At 43.4% G+C, this 21582-nt stretch overlaps 9 non-coding genes across 9 annotated transcripts; all 9 read left to right on the forward strand.

Moving 5' to 3' along the window:
- Positions 1–11316: 11316 nt before the first annotated feature.
- trnan-guu (transfer RNA asparagine (anticodon GUU)) lies at positions 11317–11390 on the forward strand. Its single transcript has one exon. It is a non-coding gene; the product is annotated as a tRNA-Asn (tRNA).
- A 733-nt stretch (positions 11391–12123) lies between these two features.
- On the forward strand, positions 12124–12197 carry trnan-guu (transfer RNA asparagine (anticodon GUU)). The gene has a single exon. It is a non-coding gene; the product is annotated as a tRNA-Asn (tRNA).
- An 897-nt stretch (positions 12198–13094) lies between these two features.
- trnan-guu (transfer RNA asparagine (anticodon GUU)) lies at positions 13095–13168 on the forward strand. The gene has a single exon. It is a non-coding gene; the product is annotated as a tRNA-Asn (tRNA).
- A 733-nt stretch (positions 13169–13901) lies between these two features.
- On the forward strand, positions 13902–13975 carry trnan-guu (transfer RNA asparagine (anticodon GUU)). Its single transcript has one exon. It is a non-coding gene; the product is annotated as a tRNA-Asn (tRNA).
- Positions 13976–14872: 897 nt separating this feature from the next.
- Positions 14873–14946, forward strand: trnan-guu (transfer RNA asparagine (anticodon GUU)). The gene has a single exon. It is a non-coding gene; the product is annotated as a tRNA-Asn (tRNA).
- Positions 14947–19372: 4426 nt separating this feature from the next.
- trnak-cuu (transfer RNA lysine (anticodon CUU)) lies at positions 19373–19445 on the forward strand. The gene has a single exon. It is a non-coding gene; the product is annotated as a tRNA-Lys (tRNA).
- Positions 19446–19975: 530 nt separating this feature from the next.
- Positions 19976–20086, forward strand: trnal-caa (transfer RNA leucine (anticodon CAA)). The gene is made up of 2 exons: positions 19976–20013; positions 20041–20086. It is a non-coding gene; the product is annotated as a tRNA-Leu (tRNA).
- Positions 20087–20801: 715 nt separating this feature from the next.
- On the forward strand, positions 20802–20874 carry trnak-cuu (transfer RNA lysine (anticodon CUU)). The gene has a single exon. It is a non-coding gene; the product is annotated as a tRNA-Lys (tRNA).
- A 530-nt stretch (positions 20875–21404) lies between these two features.
- On the forward strand, positions 21405–21515 carry trnal-caa (transfer RNA leucine (anticodon CAA)). The gene is made up of 2 exons: positions 21405–21442; positions 21470–21515. It is a non-coding gene; the product is annotated as a tRNA-Leu (tRNA).
- Positions 21516–21582: the final 67 nt, after the last annotated feature.

The raw sequence follows: 21582 nt of genomic DNA on the forward strand, positions 1-21582 counted from the left end.
AGGTTATCAGAAAATGGTCAGATAAGACAGAGTTATGAGGGAACACTGTTAACTGTTCACTCTCAATGCCATAAGTCAGCACAAGATCAAGGGTGTGATTAAGGCAGTGAGTCGCTCTGTGAACACTCTGAGAAAATCCAATAGAGTCTAATATAGAATTAAAGTTCATATTTAGGCTGGCATTTTCAACATCTACATGATTATTAAAGTCACCCACTACAATGACTTTATCTGTACTCAGCACTAACTGGGATAAACACTTTGAGAATTCAGACAGAAACTCAGAATAAGGGCCAGGTGGACGATACACAACAACAAACACAAGAGGTTTCTGGGATTTCCACTTTGCGTGGGAAAAACTGAGAATCAGAGATTCAAAAGAGCTCAAACTAATCTTGGGTCTGGGACTGATTAGTAAGGCCTATTTCAGACCAGGGCGGCAAAGCGTGGCAGAACGGAAGCGATTTTCACCGGCGGAGGTGAAAATACATGGAAACAGATCTGTCCTTGCACACCGACGCGGCGGTAGTCGGGCGGTAGCGGCGCGGAGACGCCTCCGTCCCGCGCTGCTTTTGGAAAATAGAACTCGAGCGGACTTTGGACGGCAGCGGCCGGCGGCGGCCGGCGGTGTCCCGTTGAAATGAATGGGGAATGCAGACAGGGCTGGAGCAGAACTACCGCGGCCGCGGACTGTCCGGTGTGAAAAGCCAAGTTGAACACACCGCCTGATAACCGGCGTAAGACTGCCGTCGTTTCCCTGCCGCCACGCCACGCTCTGGTCTGAAATCGGCCTAACCCTGATCTGAAGATAGCTGCCACTCCTCCTCCTCTGCCTGTGGTTCCAGGAACGTGAACATTTAAACAGTCAGAGGGAGTTGCTTCAGTAATGCTAACATGATCCTCCTGCTGCAGCCAGGTTTCTGTAAGACAAAATATATCAATATGATGATCACAAATCAACTCATTCACTAACAGAGACTTGGAAAGGAGAGATCTGATATTCAGCAAACCACATTTAATAGTTTGATGTTTTTGTTCAGTTAAAGTTTTTGTTTTAATTTCTTTTTGCACAAGAGGATTTGCTCCTTTTGTGTTAATTGATTGGGTGGGTAGCAGCAGGTGGGAAGCTGCAGAGAAGTGTGTAAGACTACAACTCTGCATCCTGGTCTGAACCCTGGGTTGTCATGTTTTAGGGTGGCAAATAAATTCATCCATATTTCTAGAAATGAGAGCAGCTCCTTCCAAAGTGGGATGGATGCCGTCTCTCCTCATCAGACCAGGTTTTCTCCAGAAAGATTGCCAATTATCTATGTAGCCCACGTTGTTTGCTGGACACCATCTAGACAACCAGCGATTGTAGGACGACATGCGGCTAAACATGTCATCACTGGTCAGATTTTTTACTCTGAGCTGGATTTTATCCAACATATTAGAAATGTAACAAATAGAATGAAATAGAAATGTAAGACAGGATTTTATCATCTTAAAAATATTGCCAGAGTTCACCCATTTCTCTCTCTTGCCAGCACGGAGGTGCTGATGCATGCTTTTATTTCTAGTAGAATAGATTATTGCAATGCCCTGCTCTCTGGTCTTCCCAAAAAAAAGTATTTACCTACAATTACTACAGAATCAGCTGCACGTGTGCTGACGAGGACCAGAGGGCGGGAACACATGACACCAGGTTTAAAACCGCTGCATTGGCTCCCTGTCCGTTTGATTTGAAGGTTCTTTTAGTTGTTTATAAATGTCTTAATGGTCTTGTTTTTCTGATCTGCTTTTAAATTATTGGCCCTCGCGGACCCTGAAGTCCTCTGGTACCGGCCTTTTAGTTGTTCCTAAAGTTGGAACAAAAACTTATGTTGAGATGTCGTTCCATTATTATGGACCTGCCAGAGAACCTCAGGGCTGCAGAGACTGTTGTTTTTAAAAAGAGGCTCAATACCTACCTTTTTTAGTTTAGCTGACAGCTGAATTTTATTTCATTTATTAATTTGGGTTTAGTTTACTTTCATCCATTATTTTAAACAGGGCTGGGCGAGTCAACTTGTTATTATCGCATTAACTCATTCATTAGACACCGAGAGGTGGAGGTGTCGATCACATTGTACCTCAAATAAAATTATATCCAAGACTTGCGGAAAGAAGTAGAATGATTTAAAAGTGAATAAAGCTGTAAGCAGCAGGAGGAAGCAGAGACGTCTGCACTCTCCAGGAGGAAGTAAAAACCATTGTAGGCGCCTACATCTTCATCACCATTTAAAAGGACTTCTGGCATAATATTTTACTTTCAGATGACTCCACGAGCCAAACTAGAAACAGAGACAGCTGTACACAGTTTTAGCTTCAACAGTCACTGCTCCTCCCCATGTGGAGAAAAGGCATTGCAGCTCAATTCCTTGATTAAGGACATTACTACTTTGTTATGGCTGAGGTGGTGTTACTTGGCTGAAAACTGGATAGGACCCTGCTGGCAACTGGCTGTACAGAGCCATCATTTTGAGTAGCTGCATCTATAAGAATATGCAGCTCCAAATAGTTCCCTCCAAATTAAATCCATTTCCAAACATGAAGATATTTCTCCCTGGTTCCCTTCCTTAGGGCTTCGACAGCCACCCTTCCATCGAGACGAATAAATAAATTATTTGGAGCCAAAGAATTGGTTTCAGCAGCACACATTGTACAATACCACCGTTTTATTTAAAAAGAGGTTCAGGCTGGCAAGTTAGACAGCTTCATGACAGCCGCCTTAGACGACAGCTTCTTCCGTCGGATTGGCGGCGGCGACCGCCACTGCTGCGGCAGCTTCTTCCGTCGGATTGGCGGCCGCCACTGCTGCGGCAGCTTCTTCCGTCGGATTGGCGGCCGCCACTGCTGCGGCAGCTTCTTCCGTCGGATTGGCGGCCGCCACTGCTGCGGCAGCTTCTTCCGTCGGATTGGCGGCCGCCACTGCTGCGGCAGCTTCTTCCGTCGGATTGGCGGCCGCCACTGCTGCGGCAGCTTCTTCCGTCGGATTGGCGGCCGCCACTGCTGCGGCAGCTTCTTCCGTCGGATTGGCGGCCGCCACTGCTGCGGCAGCTTCTTCCGTCGGATTGGCGGCCGCCACTGCTGCGGCAGCTTCTTCCGTCGGATTGGCGGCCGCCACTGCTGCGGCAGCTTCTTCCGTCGGATTGGCGGCCGCCACTGCTGCGGCGGCAGGTTCCGTCGGATTGGCGGCCGCCACTGCTGCGGCGGCAGGTTCCGTCGGATTGGCGGCCGCCACTGCTGCGGCGGCAGGTTCCGTCGGATTGGCGGCCGCCACTGCTGCGGCGGCAGGTTCCGTCGGATTGGCGGCCGCCACTGCTGCGGCGGCAGGTTCCGTCGGATTGGCGGCCGCCACTGCTGCGGCGGCAGGTTCCGTCGGATTGGCGGCCGCCACTGCTGCGGCAGGTTCCGTCGGATTGGCGGCCGCCACTGCTGCGGCAGGTTCCGTCGGATTGGCGGCCGCCACTGCTGCGGCAGGTTCTGTCGGATTGGCGGCCGCAACTGCTGCGGCAGGTTCTGTCGGATTGGCGGCCGCAACTGCTGCGGCAGGTTCTGTCGGATTGGCGGCCGCAACTGCTGCGGCAGGTTCTGTCGGATTGGCGGCCGCAACCGCTGCGGCAGGTTCTGTCGGATTGGCGGCCGCAACCGCTGCGGCAGGTTCTGTCGGATTGGCGGCCGCAACCGCTGCGGCAGGTTCTGTCGGATTGGCGGCCGCAACTGCTGCGGCAGGTTCTGTCGGATTGGCGGCCGCAACCGCCACTGCTGCGGCAGGTTCTGTCGGATTGGCGGCCGCAACCGCCACTGCTGCGGCAGGTTCCTCCGTCGGATTGGCGGCGGCAGCCAGAGAAACATTCACTTCTCTTTTAGCCTTCAGATTTACTTGTGAGATTTCAGCTTGCTTATATTTCATGTTGCCAATGGATGCAGCAGTTTTAACTTCTTTGCTTTCCATTAAGACTGCAAAGAAGTTCAAAAGTGGATTAAGAAATATAGACAAGTTAGCCATAAACAGAAAATGCAAATACTTCAGACCTGCCCCAATATATGGCATTAAACTCAGTTTAGTTGCTTTTCTTGCAGTGTGACAAAGCTTTAAAGGGCTTTACCATATCCTGACACGTACTATACAACTATGCAGAAGTCAAGTAGACAGCAGCAGATTGAAACGGGTCACTGTTCAAACAGAAGTCTTCTGAAAACCATTTTCCAGTCGATGCTCAAACGCAGTTTATAAAGTTTCACCACCCAAGGAAGACTCAAACTCAATATGCATACCTTCTTTTGAGTTCTTCCCCAACATGGAATCCATTGGCTGGACAAGTTCAAGGGGTTTCCTTGAAGACAAGTCTATGACACAAAAGGCATTGAGTTACTATGGAAACCTACAGCTTTAAAACATTACAGCTGTCCTTACCGCTTTGCTTTTTCTGAACCTCATTGGCAGCTCCATGATTCATCCCAACTATTGGCAAACATGATCCTATGGAGAGAGCATATTTTGCACAAATGCTAATCGTGAGACAGAACAACAGACACAATCCAGTTTTAGGACTTAACACCAAAAAGAGCAGACAAAATGCAAAACCTTTGGCCAGCCAAGCCGTCAGCACAGAAATCAGCAGGACTCCAACAGCTCCCATTGTTCCAGTCAGCAAACAACATCCCAACCCACCTGTGAGGTTTAAATCAGCTCCTCGTGGAGGTGGCACAGCTGTTGCTCATCAGGTATAATTAGATTTAGAAGATTCAGGGCTCATTCAGATAATGGTGAATTAAAAATACCAAAAGTGGATTTAAATAGTAGTATTGAGGATTTTAATCTTTATATATGTAATGCTATTGTAGAAGTGGCTAGTCAAACTATAAGGATAACAGGTGGGAAAAAGGAAAGGAAGTTGGTACCATGGTGGACATTAGAATGTACTGCAGCTATGGAAGAAACAAAATAAAGCCTTTAAAGTATTAAAAAGAAATCATAGCCGTCAGAATTTGAATGAATACAAAAAATTGCAAGCGAAGGTAAGAAGAACTGTTAAAAGTGATTAAAAGAATGAAAGGAATTAAAAGAGTGAATGGATATCCAATATTAAATAATGGAGAAACAACAGCAGTGAAAAATAAAGATAAGGCAGAGATGTTGAGAAAAGTGTTTGTTAGAATTCATAGTTCTGAAAATATCAGTGTAGTAGGGCGAGAAAAGACAATTCTGGAAAATAAGGAGTTATTGGAGAAAATGGTTGAATCGAATGATTTATTGAATATGTCATTTACAATAATGGAATTGAATAGGGCAGTTTAAAAATATAAATTATCAGCTCCAGGAAAGATCAGATTTGTTATGTAATGGTAAGTAATTTAAGTTAATTTTCTAAAAATATTTGATTGGAATTGTATTATTGAATTTGGGAGGAGGGAGAATTACCAAAAAGTTGGAAAGAAGCTGTGGTTATACCAATTAGAAAGCCAGGAAAAGATGAATCAAAACCAAAAATAAAAAATTATAGACCAAGAGCTTTAACATCCAATATATGTAAAATAATGGAGAGAATGATAAATGAAAGATTGTTATATTATATAGAAAGTAAAGGACTTATATCAAAGTATCAAAGTGGATTTAGGAGAGGGAGGAGTACAATGGATCCAGTAATATGTCTAGAGAATGAAATTAGGAAGGCTCAAGTAAATAAAGAGAGTGTTGTAGCAGTATTTTTTTATATTGAAAGAGCGTATGATATGATGTGGAGAGAAGGGTTATTAGTTCAAATTAGAACAATGGGAGCCGGTTTTTTTTTCAGTATCTCGCTGTCTCTCTGCCTCCCTGTCGTTGCGCTTGTGCTCTGGAAGTGCCACAGAGCCGACAGTTTTTTTCCCCACATCGTTTTTTTTTTCCTTCGGTACCTCGCAGATGGAGGTGTTCTCCATCTCTGGGCCTATTAGTTAAAAACTGGTGTTGTTCACATGGTCTTTTTTTATCCTTCATAGTTTTATACTATAATTTAATAGAACTGTATTTGACATTTGTATTGTGGCACCTTTTTTGTCATGAAGCTGCTTTGATACTTTTTCGTATTGTGGTGAGTGTTTGTATTTTATCTGTTTAATTTATTTTAAGTTATTTTTGTGGAAGTGGTGCTATTTTGTGATAATTTAATTGGTTATAATAAAACTTTTATTTATAAAGCATTGTTATGCAACATTTTTACTCATGATAAGTGCTTAACAATGTCAATAATGAAACAAAATGTTATAAAATTAGGTTTAAGCTATTAATAATTAATAATGTAAAAATATATATGGGGAGCCGTTTGGGAGCCGAAAGAGCCGGCTCTCCACAGTAAGAAGAGCCATTAGAGCAGCATCTCGAAAAAGAGCCGAAAATCCCATCTGAGGTGTGTAGCAGAGTGGCGCAGCGGAAGCATGCTGGGCCCATAACCCAGAGGTCAATGGACCAAAACCATCCTCTGCTATGTATACATTTTCAAATCAAACTCGACATCTCTCATTAAAAAACCTGGAAAAGATGATGTAACACTCATAGCATCACAATTGACACTTGACCAACTCTGAAAACCTTTCTACACACTCTTAATTCAAACTAGTTTGGTGTGCTCACGAGTGTTCTCCAAAGTCCACTTTTCTGATATAAGTAAAAAATAAGAATTATTGTTGTCAAAAGAAATCTTTCACTTTTGTTAAATGGATTAGAGGATCGTTTACCCGATCTCTTTAAGTTGTGTTTTTTATTTTGAATAGTCACGTGGATAAGGCACTGGCCTCCTAAAGCTGGGCATGCACTGTGCAATTTTTGGCCCGATGTCGACAAGACTTTCACTCGTGCGACTATTTTGGAGATCGGACCAAGTTTTGGCTCAATCGTGCGTCTCGCATCGTGTGGTATACATGGGGTAACAACAAACGATTAAGCCCTCCCGACCACCTCCCGATCGTTCGGATGAAAATTAAACTTGTTTGAAATCCTGGTCGCCGCTCGTGAGGCTCTCGCACAGTTGAAGCAGTTGCACGCGGCGATTGACCTCATTCTGTCACACTACGCAGAGCCAAGCAGAATGTCCAGCAAAGAGGTGTTCTTTTGCTGGGGACTGGCCGAGTGCTCCTGCTCAATTGTTTCCAGTTGTTGCTTGGCTCTTTTGATATAAATTATCAGAGCCTGAATTTGTACTTGTACCTTCAAAGCATCCTCGGGTGACAGGAACTTCATCCTACGAAAGCGGGGGTCAAAGGCAGCAGCAATGATGGCCACATTTTGTCCATTCTCTTTGAAAGCAGACTCAGACTCCCACCTTGCCTTCATCTCTTGGTCTGCAGCAATCTGAAAAGAGTTCACAGAAGCAGACCCGTATGTGGTTTTCTTTGTAGACTCATGGAGACCCTTCAGCAGTGGAGGTAAAACAGATATTGTGACATAGGACTCTCCACTGAGCAGGGTATGCTCAGCTGTACCCCCCTGTTTTTGTTTCTGTTTCAGCTTGCTGCTAGCCGGCTCACTTTTCTTGAAATGCTTCACAAGAGACCATGCAGCCCCGAGTGTCCTGTCGATCATGGGGTTGTTCTTCAAGGCATGATTTACCACCAACTGAAGCATATGGCCGGCACAACGATGTGATGCTACCCCATGTTTCTCCTCTAGGATGCGAAGAGCTGCAACAACATTTGCTGCGTTATCATGTACAATCGCCAGTACATCATCTCGAAGGGAGAAATCAAATTTATCTGCCACCATCTCAACCCAAGAGGCAATATTTTCAGCAGTGTGGCGCTCCTCAAGCGGCATTGTAGTTAAGCTAAACGAGGTCAGCTCCTAATTTTCATTAATGAAATGACAGGTGACACCTAAATATGCCTCAGTGGCCAGACTGGTCCAAGCATCAGTTGTTAGGGATAGTTTGGAAATGCTTTTTTTTAGTTCACTTTTCACTTTGTCCATGGTAACCATATACTTCTTCTCCATTAAGTCAGGAAGTAGCGCCTGGATGGAAGGGTGTATCCTGAGTGGAAAGTGTTTATCATTTCACGGAAGCCTTCACCTTCAACAATCGCAAGGGGCCTCATGTCCTTCACAATCATAGAGACGATCCTGTTTGTGTACACACTAGCCTCCTGGGGTGTGCAAGGTGCCTGGTTCTTTTTATGAAAAAAGTCCGCCACTGCTTGGTTACTCCTGTAAAGGCAAAAAACATAAAGTACATGAATATTCACAGCAGCAAATCAAAAATATAGCATCGTCCACATCATTGCTGTTATTATGATACATTTAGCTAACAGTAGGCTATACTACAGCCATCTCAGAGGCTCAACTTAAAAAATGATTTATGTAATTATTATTGTCAACTCGTAATGCGTGTTTACTACTTGGATCTGGTTGCTACTAGATCATGGAATTTCGACAGTCAACAGGTAGACTAGAACTACATAATGGCAGAGTATAAAATCCACCGTCCGGTGTTAGCAAATAGATAACACAGAAGAAACATGTCGGGACTGGTAGCGCTAACAGCTTTAAACTAGGCAAACACGGGACCTGTTCTAGTCGTAATTAAAAGACGTAAATTTTACGCCGGGAATATAACTGGACAACAACTCAACAGTCTAACGTAGCGTTTATTCAGAGAGGATCTTGAAATTAACAGAACTTACGGTGTTTTGCTGCCATCCTGACGAGCTCCAGGGTGCTTTCGTTTTAAGTGTTCGTGCATCGCTGATGTACTGCTGTGGTACGCCAAATTAAATTTGCATAGTCTGCAAACAACCACATTGTTAGCAGCATTAAGGGTGAAAAATTCCCAGACTTTGGAAGACCGTGTGCGTGACTTTTTTAGCTATATGCTCTTCAGTGCTCCAACTACTGCTTGCCGCCGCCATCGTTATGAATTCTTCTTCTTCCGTTTTAAACTAAGGCGTCTACACCGATTGGCGACTCTGGTGCATATTTACTGCCACCGCTGGACTGGAGTGAGAGTTCATCTAGTAGGTCGTTTGGAACGGGGACTTCAACCAAAAAAAAATAAAAATTAGCGACGTATAAAACGCAAATTATTCATGTCGACGAATTTCTGACGTCGAATAAGTCGAATACGTCGACTATTTGACCCAGCTCTAGTGCCAAAGCATGCTGAGCTGTTTGATGAGAGATATTACAATTGTATTGTAACTGGTAATCTTGCTGTATAGCACCTCCTACTTTTTGGTTCAAGTTTGACATAGATTTAGTCAGCAGTCAAATGTTCACTCAAGTCTCATCATGCAAAAATACAGAACGCTTGCATCTACCGCCATGAGGGAGCAGTCAAGCTCGAAGCCACGCCCACTGCTAACAAAGCTAACAAAAAGGCTGAAAGACCAAATGAGGGCAGTTGGGAAAAATTTTTACATTAAATCTCTTTCTTTAAAGCTGCAGTCGGCAGGTTTTCAAAATTACGAGTCTAAAGTCGGAAAATTCGAACTGATACAACTTTCAGGTCCCTCCCCCAACCTCTAAAACCTCTGTGAGGTTGAGCACGTAAGTTCACACCAGTGTGAGCGCACAAAAGCTGTGTGCAGACTCACGCTCAGCAGCGTGTGCACAAGCTGTGATTGACAGGTAGAATTCCTCCACCCTAACTTGATTGGTTAAAAACAGTCGGGAGCGCTCGGTTTTTGCAAGCATAATTACAGGCTTCAGAGGGAGGTACAGATTTTGTTATTTTTCCTAAACAGACTATTTAATATTCTACTTCAAGAATCCCATGACAGTTCAAGCTAATATGACTAAAAAAAAGTTGCAGACCGCAGCTTTCTTTAATAAGTCGCACCAGGAAGTTATTGACTACTTGTTTTGTGCTACTTTACTTGTTACCTACACAGCAGATATCAACCTTATGACAAACATAAATAAATCAAACACATACTCTAATGAAGGGATGAGAGGTGGTAATGAAAAGCCAGGCAGAGTCTCTATGGCGCAACTGTAACAGCGATCGGCTGTTAACCGAAAGGTTGGTGGTTCAAGCCCACCCAGGGACGTATTGACGCGAATTGAAAAAACAACCTTTTTGTCATATTGCTATGAAAGTCACACACAAACAAGAAAAATTCAAAAAGGCTGAGAAACCAAATGAGGGCACTTGGGAAAAAATTTGACATTAAATCTCTTTCTTTAATAAGTCGCACCAGGAAGTTATTGACTACTTGTTTTGTGCTACTTTACTTGTTACCTACACAGCAGATATCAACCTTATGACAAACATTAATAAATCGAACACATACTCTAATGAAGGGATGAGAGGTGGTAATGATCGAGGCCACGCCCACAGACAGCTACAGCAAGTCTCTGTGGCGCAATCGGCCAGCGCGTTCGGCTTAACCGAAAGGTTGGTGGTTCGAGCCCACCCAGGGACGAGTGTGTGCACCAATAAATCTACCGGTCAGCAACCAGTTGTAGGTTTGGTAGCAATTCGATAGCTGTAATGGGTGACTTGTCCCACTGAACACACAAGTTATCCTTTAAGTCATTTGGTTGACAAGAGTTAAGGTGCCAAAGCATGCTGAGCTGTTTGATGAGAGATATTACAATTGTATTGTAACAGGTAATCTTGCTGTATAGCACCTCCTACTTTTCGGTTCAAGTTTGACATAGATCAGCAGCAGTTCACTCGAGTCTCATCACATAAAAATACAGAACGCTTGCATCTACCGCCATGAGGGGGCAGTCAAGCTCGAAGCCACACTCACTGCCAACAAAAGCCAGGCAGAGTCTCTGTGGCGGAATCGGCCAGCGTGTTCGGCTGTTAACCGAAAGGTTGGTGTTTCAAGCCCACCTAGGGATGTTCTGACTTATGCGTATTACGTGAGTTCAAGTAAACATTCTGCCGCCAAAACGCTCTCCTTACGTATTATACACACTCCTTGGCAAAATATTTCTCCAAGGGTGACCTGTTAAGTGCAGTGTAATGCATTACTCAACCTTGAGGCTCCTCTGTCTTTTGTCAAAATTGCACAAGCAAAGTGAAAAAACAACCTTTTTGTCATATTGCTATGAAAGTCACACACAAACAAGAAAAATTCAAAAAGGCTGAGGGACCAAATGAGGGCACTTGGGAAAAAATTTGACATTAAATCTTTTTCTTTAACAAGTCAGACCAGGAAGTTATTGACTATTTGTTTTGTGCTACTTTACTTGTTACCTACACAGCAGATATCAACCTTATGACAAACATTAATAAATCGAACACATACTCTAATGAAGGGATGAGAGGTGGTAATGATCGAGGCCACGCCCACAGACAGCTACAGCAAGTCTCTGTGGCGCAATCGGCCAGCGCGTTCGGCTGTTAACCGAAAGGTTGGTGGTTCGAGCCCACCCAGGGACGAGTGTGTGTACCAGCAAATCTACCGGTCAGCAACCAGTTGTAGGTTTGGTAGCAAATCGATAGCTGTAATAGGTGACTTGTCCCACTGAACACACAAGTTATCCTTTAAGTCATTTGGTTGACAAGAGTTAAGGTGCCAAAGCATGCTGAGCTGTTTGATGAGAGATATTACAATTGTATTGTAACTGGTAATCTTGCTGTATAGCACCTCCTACTTTTCGGTTCAAGTTTGACATAGATCAGCAGCAGTTCACTCGAGTCTCATCACATAAAAATACAGAACGCTTGCATCTACCGCCATGAGGGGGCAGTCAAGCTCGAAGCCACGCTCACTGCCACACAAAAGCCAGGCAGAGTCTTTGTGGCGCAATCAGTTAGCGCGTTCGGCTGTTAACTGAAAGGTTGGTGGTTCAAGCCCACCCAGGGACATTCTGACTAATGAGTGAAAAAACAACCTTTTTGTCATATTGCTATGAAAGTCACACACAAACAAGAACAATTCAAAAAGGCTGAGAGACCAAATGAGGGCACTTGGGAAAAAATTCGACATTAAATCTCTTTCTTTAACAAGTCAGACCAGGAAGTTATTGACTACTTGTTTTGTGCTACTTTACTTGTTACCTACACAGCAGATATCAATCTTATGACAAACATAAATAAATCGAACACATACTCTAATGAAGGGATGAGAGGTGGTAATGATCTAAGCCACGCCCACAGACGGCTACAGCAAGTCTCTGTGACGCAATCGGTCAGCGCGTTCGGCTGTTAACCGGAAGGTTGGTGGTTCGAGCCCACCCAGGGACGAGTGTGTGCACCAATAAATCTTTCGGTCAGCAACCAGTTGTAGGTTTGGTAGCAATTCGATAGCTGTAATGGGTAACTTGTCCCACTGAACACACAAGTTATCCTTTAAGTCATTTGGTTGACAAGAGTTAAGGTGCCAAAGCATGCTGAGCTGTTTGATGAGAGATATTACAATTGTATTGTAACTGGTAATCTTGCTGTATAGCACCTCCTACTTTTCGGTTCAAGTTTGACATAGATCAGCAGCAGTTCACTCGAGTCTCATCACATAAAAATACAGAACGCTTGCATCTACCGCCATGAGGGGGCAGTCAAGCTCGAAGCCACACTCACTGCCAACAAAAGCCAGGCAGAGTCTCTGTGGCGGAATCGGCCAGCGTGTTCGGCTGTTAACCGAAAGGTTGGTGGTTCAAGCCCACCCAGGGATGTTCTGACTTATGCGTATTACGTGAGTTCAAGTAAACATTCTGCCGCCAAAACGCTCTCCTTACGTATTATACACACTCCTTGGCAAAATATTTCTCCAAGGGTGACCTGTTAAGTGCAGTGTAATGCATTACTCAACCTTGAGGCTCCTCTGTCTTTTGTCAAAATTGCACAAGCAAAGTGAAAAAACAACCTTTTTGTCATATTGCTATGAAAGTCACACACAAACAAGAAAAATTCAAAAAGGCTGAGGGACCAAATGAGGGCACTTGGGAAAAAATTTGACATTAAATCTCTTTCTTTAACAAGTCAGACCAGGAAGTTATTGACTATTTGTTTTGTGCTACTTTACTTGTTACCTACACAGCAGATATCAACCTTATGACAAACATTAATAAATCGAACACATACTCTAATGAAGGGATGAGAGGTGGTAATGATCGAGGCCACGCCCACAGACAGCTACAGCAAGTCTCTGTGGCGCAATCGGCCAGCGCGTTCGGCTGTTAACCGAAAGGTTGGTGGTTCGAGCCCACCCAGGGACGAGTGTGTGTACCAGCAAATCTACCGGTCAGCAACCAGTTGTAGGTTTGGTAGCAAATCGATAGCTGTAATAGGTGACTTGTCCCACTGAACCCACAAGTTATCCTTTAAGTCATTTGGTTGACAAGAGTTAAGGTGCCAAAGCATGCTGAGCTGTTTGATGAGAGATATTACAATTGTATTGTAACTGGTAATCTTGCTGTATAGCACCTCCTACTTTTCGGTTCAAGTTTGACATAGATCAGCAGCAGTTCACTCGAGTCTCATCACATAAAAATACAGAACGCTTGCATCTACCGCCATGAGGGGGCAGTCAAGCTCGAAGCCACGCTCACTGCCACACAAAAGCCAGGCAGAGTCTTTGTGGCGCAATCAGTTAGCGCGTTCGGCTGTTAACTGAAAGGTTGGTGGTTCAAGCCCACCCAGGGACATTCTGACTAATGAGTGAAAAAACAACCTTTTTGTCATATTGCTATGAAAGTCACACACAAACAAGAACAATTCAAAAAGGCTGAGAGACCAAATGAGGGCACTTGGGAAAAAATTCGACATTAAATCTCTTTCTTTAACAAGTCAGACCAGGAAGTTATTGACTACTTGTTTTGTGCTACTTTACTTGTTACCTACACAGCAGATATCAATCTTATGACAAACATAAATAAATCGAACACATACTCTAATGAAGGGATGAGAGGTGGTAATGATCTAAGCCACGCCCACAGACGGCTACAGCAAGTCTCTGTGACGCAATCGGTCAGCGCGTTCGGCTGTTAACCGGAAGGTTGGTGGTTCGAGCCCACCCAGGGACGAGTGTGTGCACCAATAAATCTTTCGGTCAGCAACCAGTTGTAGGTTTGGTAGCAAATCGATAGCTGTAATGGGTGACTTGTCCCACTGAACACACAAGTTATCCTTTAAGTCATTTGGTTGACAAGAGTTAAGGTGCCAAAGCATGCTGAGCTGTTTGATGAGAGATATTACAATTGTATTGTAACTGGTAATCTTGCTGTATAGCACCTCCTACTTTTCGGTTCAAGTTTGACATAGATCAGCAGCAGTTCACTCGAGTCCCATCACGCAAAAATACAGAACGCTTGCATCTACCGCCATGAGGGGGCAGTCAAGCTCGAAGCCACGCCCACTGCCAACAAAAGCCAGGCAGAGTCTCTGTGGCGGAATCGGCCAGCGTGTTCGGCTGTTAACCGAAAGGTTGGTGTTTCAAGCCCACCTAGGGATGTTCTGACTTATGCGTATTACGTGAGTTCAAGTAAACATTCTGCCGCCAAAATGCTCTCCTTACGTATTATACACACTCCTTGGCAAAATATTTCTCCAAGGGTGACCTGTTAAGTGCAGTGTAATGCATTACTCAACCTTGAGGCTCCTCTGTCTTTTGTCAAAATTGCACAAGCAAAGTGAAAAAACAACCTTTTTGTCATATTGCTATGAAAGTCACACACAAACAAGAAAAATTCAAAAAGGCTGAGGGACCAAATGAGGGCACTTGGGAAAAAATTTGACATTAAATCTCTTTCTTTAATAAGTCGCACCAGGAAGTTATTGACTATTTGTTTTGTGCTACTTTACTTGTTACCTACACAGCAGATATCAACCTTATGACAAACATTAATAAATCGAACACATACTCTAATGAAGGGATGAGAGGTGGTAATGATCGAGGCCACGCCCACAGACAACTACAGCAAGTCTCTGTGGCGCAATCGGCCAGCGCGTTGGGCTGTTAACCAAAAGGTTGGTGGTTCAAGCCCACCCAGGGACGGTCTGATTTATAGATATTACGTGACTTAAAGCAAACATTCTGCTGCCAAAACGCTCTCCTTACGCATTATACACGCTCCTTGGCAAAATATTTCTCCAAGGGTGACCTGTTAAGTGCAGTGTAATTGATGACTCAACCTGGAGGCTCCTCTGTCTTTTGTCAAAATTGCACAAGCAAAGTGAATAAACAACCTTTTTGTCATATTGCTATGAAAGTCACACACAAACAAGAAAAAATTCAAAAAGGCTGGGAGACCAAATGAGGGCACTTGGGAAACAATTTGACATTAAATCTCTTTCTTTAACAAGTCCGACCAGGAAGTCATTGACTACTTGTTGTGTGCTACTTTACTTGTTACCTACACAGCAGATATCAACCTTATGACAAACATAAATAAATCGAACACATACTCTAATGAAGGGGTGAGAGGTGGTAATGATCGAGGCCACGCCCACAGACAACTACAGCAAGTCTTTGTGGCGCAATCAGCCAGCATGTTCGGCTGTTAACCGAAAGGTTTGTGGTTCAAGCCCACCCAGGGACGAGTGTGTATACCAACAAATCCACTGGTCAGCAACCAGGGGTAGCTAAAGATAGCCAGGCTATAGCCAGAAATCATCACTTGAACTAGCACCATCTCCCAATTAAGCCTCAAGTTGCTCCACGAAGACATTTCAGCTGCATCTCGGTGAGGCTAATCCAAGCGAGGCTTACATAGCCTGGCTAAGTGCGAGTGCGCGAGCAACGTAAGAAGCCCCGACGAGTGGATGGTGGAAAAATGGAGATGGCAGAAAAGGAGAGCAAGACAACAGCTCTAATTTTTTCGGCAGCTGAATAAATAATGCTGATAGAGCTGTATGAGGATTTTAAAAGTGTCATCACCAGAAATGGTAATACAGCTGCGATCAATAAAGCGAAGAATACGGCATGACTAACAACTGCAGACAGACTAAACGCCTAAGTTCTGAAAGTTTCAATTGTTACACATTTATTTTACTGTACTCATGTATTTATGCTCTCCTCTTTGTGTTATAATCTGTTTACATAAAGCATGTTGAATTGTCTCTGTATGTGATGTACAGCACAAATATACTGGCCCTGCTCACTTTATTAATAACCCAATAATCGACACGCATCATCATACTTTGTGACTATATTATCGTGAGTGTGTGACCCACATATTATTTTTTCACTGTTACATCTCAACAGGAGCAATCTTAACAGCCAAAAGCGTACCTGGCAGCAGGTGAAGGTAAAGTACAGCTACATATTTCAGAGTGGTAAGTAGCCTTTGAAGAAATGTGTTTGTCCAATAAAGAGAGCACCAAACTAGATATGGAACACAAGAAACTGAAAATAAAAAAGATCAAGCTAGAGATTATGAAACTGGAGAGGGATGTTAGTATAAATTCAGATAAAGGAGAATTTCGTGTTGTGAACTGTATTTAATTCTGTTTTCTCTCCACAGCTTGAGAAACATGTAATAATAATTAAACAATTCAACACAACTTGAACTCAAACTTGTCATTATTGTACGGTTCATGCAACGTGTTAGAAATGTGTTTTTTACATTCATATTCACAGTGGGGTGCCATGAGCTAAACGTGTGGAAAGTTATTAATCATCTCTGTCCATTTAGCCTTACACTTGCTCTGACTTAAACTGCTACTGTGTCAATGCTAACTTATGAAAAGACGTTCTAAGTCAAAGGTCACAACAATAAGGATCAAAGAAATATGTGTCCCTGTATAGGTCCCTCACTGTGTCAGGAGAAACTGAGTCCTTTCAGGCACTGGAACTCAATGAAGAAAAGACTTGAGCCTGAAAAGTTGTCCACAAGACAAAATGTATAAAATATGAAGTATACTATAAAATTTAAGATGGCTCTGTCAGACGTCAGCCATGGTGCTTGAGAATTTTAAGCAATGAACCTGTATTTAATTTGGCCAAAGGTCATTTCTATCCATGCCCTTGTTTTAGCATGTGCATGTGCGTGTGCGTGTGCATGTGCATGTGCATGTGCATGTGCATGTGCATGTGCATGTGCATGTTCCTGGATCAGGATATGGCGTGAGGAGGTACGCCCAGCATGCATAGCCTCTGTCCCCAAGCAGGACACCATTGAACTCTCCTGCAGAATAAGAGAAATGTTGGATGGATATACATGTGTTAAGACTTGACAATTTGATGCAATATGTGCCTTATATGGCTATCTATAATAAAGTATGACGAGCACTTTAAATTCCTTAAGAAGACCTCTACACCTGACCTCTCATTACATTACCAAAATTCTGCCTAAGCTACACCTTACTTCAAAAGTACACTCCTTCAGGTAAGTAAAATTCTCGCGCCTTGTGCAAACCTCTGTGCCAGTGAGGATGCTCAGAAGATCCTAGAATCATGAACTGATCCCGGACATTTAGCCTCAATGTTGGAAATTAAATGACCTCCATCACAGATCATCTGTATGCACGGAGGATAGGAGTCAATGATGAGCTTTCACAGGGCATAAATGTAACATTGCTCAGCATTACTCAAAGGGGTTGATGTGGTATTTTTCAAAATGAGAAATCCAGTTCAGAGTCTATGGACAATTATCCCCAAGTGTACCTGTACATTTAGGATATGGAAAAATGTTCGGTTTACATAGTCAGCCTCCACGGGTCCAGCATGGGCCTGGACAATGTCACAATGTTTAAATCCAGACTGAAAACAGTTCTATTTAGATGTGCATATGACACCTGAAAATATTTTAACTGTACTCTTCACTTTTAAATTAATTAATTAATGATTTCTTTGTTTTTTGGAATAATTTTATTGCCTTCTTGTGATTTTATGTAGCTGTAAAGCACTTTGAATTGCCTTGTGTACGAATTGTGCTCTACAAATTGCCTTGCCTTGGATGCGTACATGAGCACAGTGTAGTGCACTGATAACATTAGGGAAGCCTGAGGGAGATGATGAACTTAATGCAAATACTTCAGCCAGTAGGTTGTTTTACATTATCGGCAACTGTAAATATGGAGCAGCAGCCTGAAAGGACAAAGGTCCCCCCCGACATTCGCCATACTGACACTTCCTCTGTTCAAGTCTTAACTCAAAACCCATCCGTTTAACTTTGCTTACCTCCATTTATTGCTCCATTCTGTGTATTTTTAGTATGGTATGATGTTTTAATTCCTGCGTTTTATCTAATATCTTATTTGTACAGTCCTTGACTGTTTTGAAAGGAGCTGTCAATAATTTGTATCATTAACATTATTACCTGTCCCCCATTTTTCTGAGTCTGGTCCTACGTGGGTGTAGATCGGATGTTTGTTAGGTATTGATTAGTTTTAATGAATACCATGTTCTCTCTCATTTAATTTCATGCTGAATACGTGTGTATAGTTGCGTTTTTTTAGTTGCACTGGCACCGCAAGCTTTTAGGAATAACCCCTGGACAAGTGTCAATTGTGATGACACATCATGTCACATCATCTTTTCCAGGTTTGCTTTAGTGAGAGGTGTTGAGTTGTATTTGAAACTTTATACATAGCAGAGGATGGTTTCCATCCATTGACCTCTGGGTTATGGGCCCAGCCCTCTTACGCTGCGCCACTCTGCTATACACCTCAGATGGGACTCAAACCCACAATCCCTGGCTCAGGAGGCCAGTGCCTTATCCACGTGACTATTCAAAATAACATACATTATAAAAAGAAATCGGGTAAACGATCCTCTAATCCATTTAAAAAAAGTGAAAGATTTCAGTCTTTTGACACAATAATTCTATTTCTTACTTTAATCAGAAAAGTGGACATTGGAGGACACTCATGTGCACACAAAACTAGTTTGAATTAAGAGTGTGCAGAAAGGGTTTCAGAGTTGGTCAAGTGTCAATTCTGATGCTATGAATGTTACATCATCTTTTCCAGGTTTTTTTAATGAGAGATTTTGAGTTTGATTTAAAAATTTATACATAGCAGAGGATGGTTTCGGTCCATCGAACTCTGGGTTATGGGCCCAGCATATACCTGCTACTTGGTCTGTGTCTTTGCGTCTAGTAATCCACCTCGTTGATGATCACAGAATACATCAAATCCAACTGTTGCTGTTGCCGGGTTCTTGTTAAGGAGTGGCTTTCATGACTCATCCAGTGACATCACTCCCTGGCCAATCAGTTGCCTGCAGTCTGTAAATGTCACATTTTCGGCTGGACTCAACTCGACCCCGACCGAGTAGGTGCTAAAAATGTACCACCTTGTGCCAGGTGGTATTACCTCTTGGAAAACCCTAACAGCTGAGTGGGATCCAGTCGAGTGGAGTAGGTAGAGGTTAAAAAGGGAGGAATGTGTTCCCATGTCATTCAAAATCTCTGAAAGTTGACTTTGGCTTGTTTTATCTCTTCTTTTTTTCGGAAGGCATGTTTTATGACATGTGAATAGCCCGGCTAGCTCAGTCGGTAGAGCATGAGACTCTTAAACTCAGGGACGTGGGTTCGAGCCCCAAGTTGGGCGTAGCAGTTTCAATAATCAGCAGATGTTTGATCCAGCACTTGAAGTCAAAGTTCAGCTCTGTTACCACCATCACAGCGTCCTCAGTGGTGCCTCTTTGAATGATCACAAACCTCCTGAAATGCACAATATGAGTAAAAAACATTTCAAAATTGTGCAAGAGCATTACTTTGACCTTTCTTTGGGCTCATGTCATTTCTGTATTCCCCGTTTGCTCAAGTATGATCATTCACTTAAAAACAAAAGAAGGAAAATCTGAATAACAACCTATGGCCTCTGGCCCTCTCTTGCTTTAATTACTCATCCAGTGACATCACTCCCTGGCCAATCAGTGGCCTGCAGTCTGTAGACGTCACATTTTCGGCTGGACTCAACTCGAATCCCTGCCGTGTAGGTGCTAAAAATGTAGCTGCTACCAGCTGTTACTACCTCATGGAAAACCCTAAAACCTGAGTCGAATATATTCAAGTAGAGTAGCGTTTTGCATTTTGGTTCACGTTTCTCATATTTTACACAGTCAGGGAAGTAATGGTGTCAGGATGGCCGAGCGGTCTAAGGCGCCAGACTCAAGGCTTCATTCCTTCCTTAGCACAGGGACTTCTGGTCTCCAAAAGGAGGCGTGGGTTCAAATCCCACTCCTGACACTAATTTCTTGCTTGAGTCTTACTTGCTTATTAGAAGACCATGAAGAAAGCCATGTCAGGCCATGGTGAAAAAGGGCATTTATCTCTGAAGACGGGCCTTCAATTCCTCCCATTAACATACACAATTCTGATGTGCGATGAGGCAGTTCTCCTGCTACATTAAGCTCTTTTCCACTCGTACTTACTCACAACCACCTCAATGTGGGTGGGGTCGTTATAGCAAGGAGGTCCAAAAGTCCTGTGATGTCACTTTTATGTGACACAAACATGACACAAGTTTTTAGGACATCAAGGCGAAGGTATACCTGTTACTTGGTCTGTGTCTATGCGTCTAGTAATCCACCTCGTTGATGATCACAGAATACATCAAATCCAACTGTTGCTGTTGCCGGGTTCTTTTTAAGGAGTGTCTTTCATGACTCATCCAGTGACATCACTCCCTGGCCAATCAGTTGCCTGCAGTCTGTAAATGTCACATTTTCGGCTGGACTCAACTCGACCCCGACCGAGTAGGTGCTAAAAATGTACCACCTTGTGTCAGGTGGTATTACCTCTTGGAAAACCCTAACAGCTGAGTGGGATCCAGTCGAGTGGAGTAGGTAGAGGTTAAAAAGGGAGGAATGTGTTCCCATGTCATTCAAAATCTCTGAAAGTTGACTTTGGCTTGTTTTATCTCTTCTTTTTTTCGGAAGGCATGTTTTATGACATGTGAATAGCCCGGCTAGCTCAGTCGGTAGAGCATGAGACTCTTAAACTCAGGGACGTGGGTTCGAGCCCCAAGTTGGGCATAGCAGTTTCAATAATCAGCAGATGTTTGATCCAGCACTTGAAGTCAAAGTTCAGCTCTGTTACCACCATCACAGCGTCCTCAGTGGTGCCTCTTTGAATGATCACAAACCTCCTGAAATGCACAATATGAGTAAAAAACATTTCAAAATTGTGCAAGAGCATTACTTTGACCTTTCTTTGGGCTCATGTCATTTCTGTATTCCCCGTTTGCTCAAGTATGATCATTCACTTAAAAACAAAAGAAGGAAAATCTGAATAACAACCTATGGCCTCTGGCCCTCTCTTGCTTTAATTACTCATCCAGTGACATCACTCCCTGGCCAATCAGTGGCCTGCAGTCTGTAGACGTCACATTTTCGGCTGGACTCAACTCGAATCCCTGCCGTGTAGGTGCTAAAAATGTAGCTGCTACCAGCTGTTACTACCTCATGGAAAACCCTAAAACCTGAGTCGAATATATTCAAGTAGAGTAGCGTTTTGCATTTTGGTTCACGTTTCTCATATTTTACACAGTCAGGGAAGTAATGGTGTCAGGATGGCCGAGCGGTCTAAGGCGCCAGACTCAAGGCTTCATTCCTTCCTTAGCACAGGGACTTCTGGTCTCCAAAAGGAGGCGTGGGTTCAAATCCCACTCCTGACACTAATTTCTTGCTTGAGTCTTACTTGCTTATTAGAAGACCATGAAGAAAGCCATGTCAGGCCATGGT

This window comes from Odontesthes bonariensis, chromosome 8 (assembly GCF_027942865.1).
Source record: "Odontesthes bonariensis isolate fOdoBon6 chromosome 8, fOdoBon6.hap1, whole genome shotgun sequence".
Taxonomy (NCBI): domain Eukaryota; kingdom Metazoa; phylum Chordata; class Actinopteri; order Atheriniformes; family Atherinopsidae; genus Odontesthes; species Odontesthes bonariensis.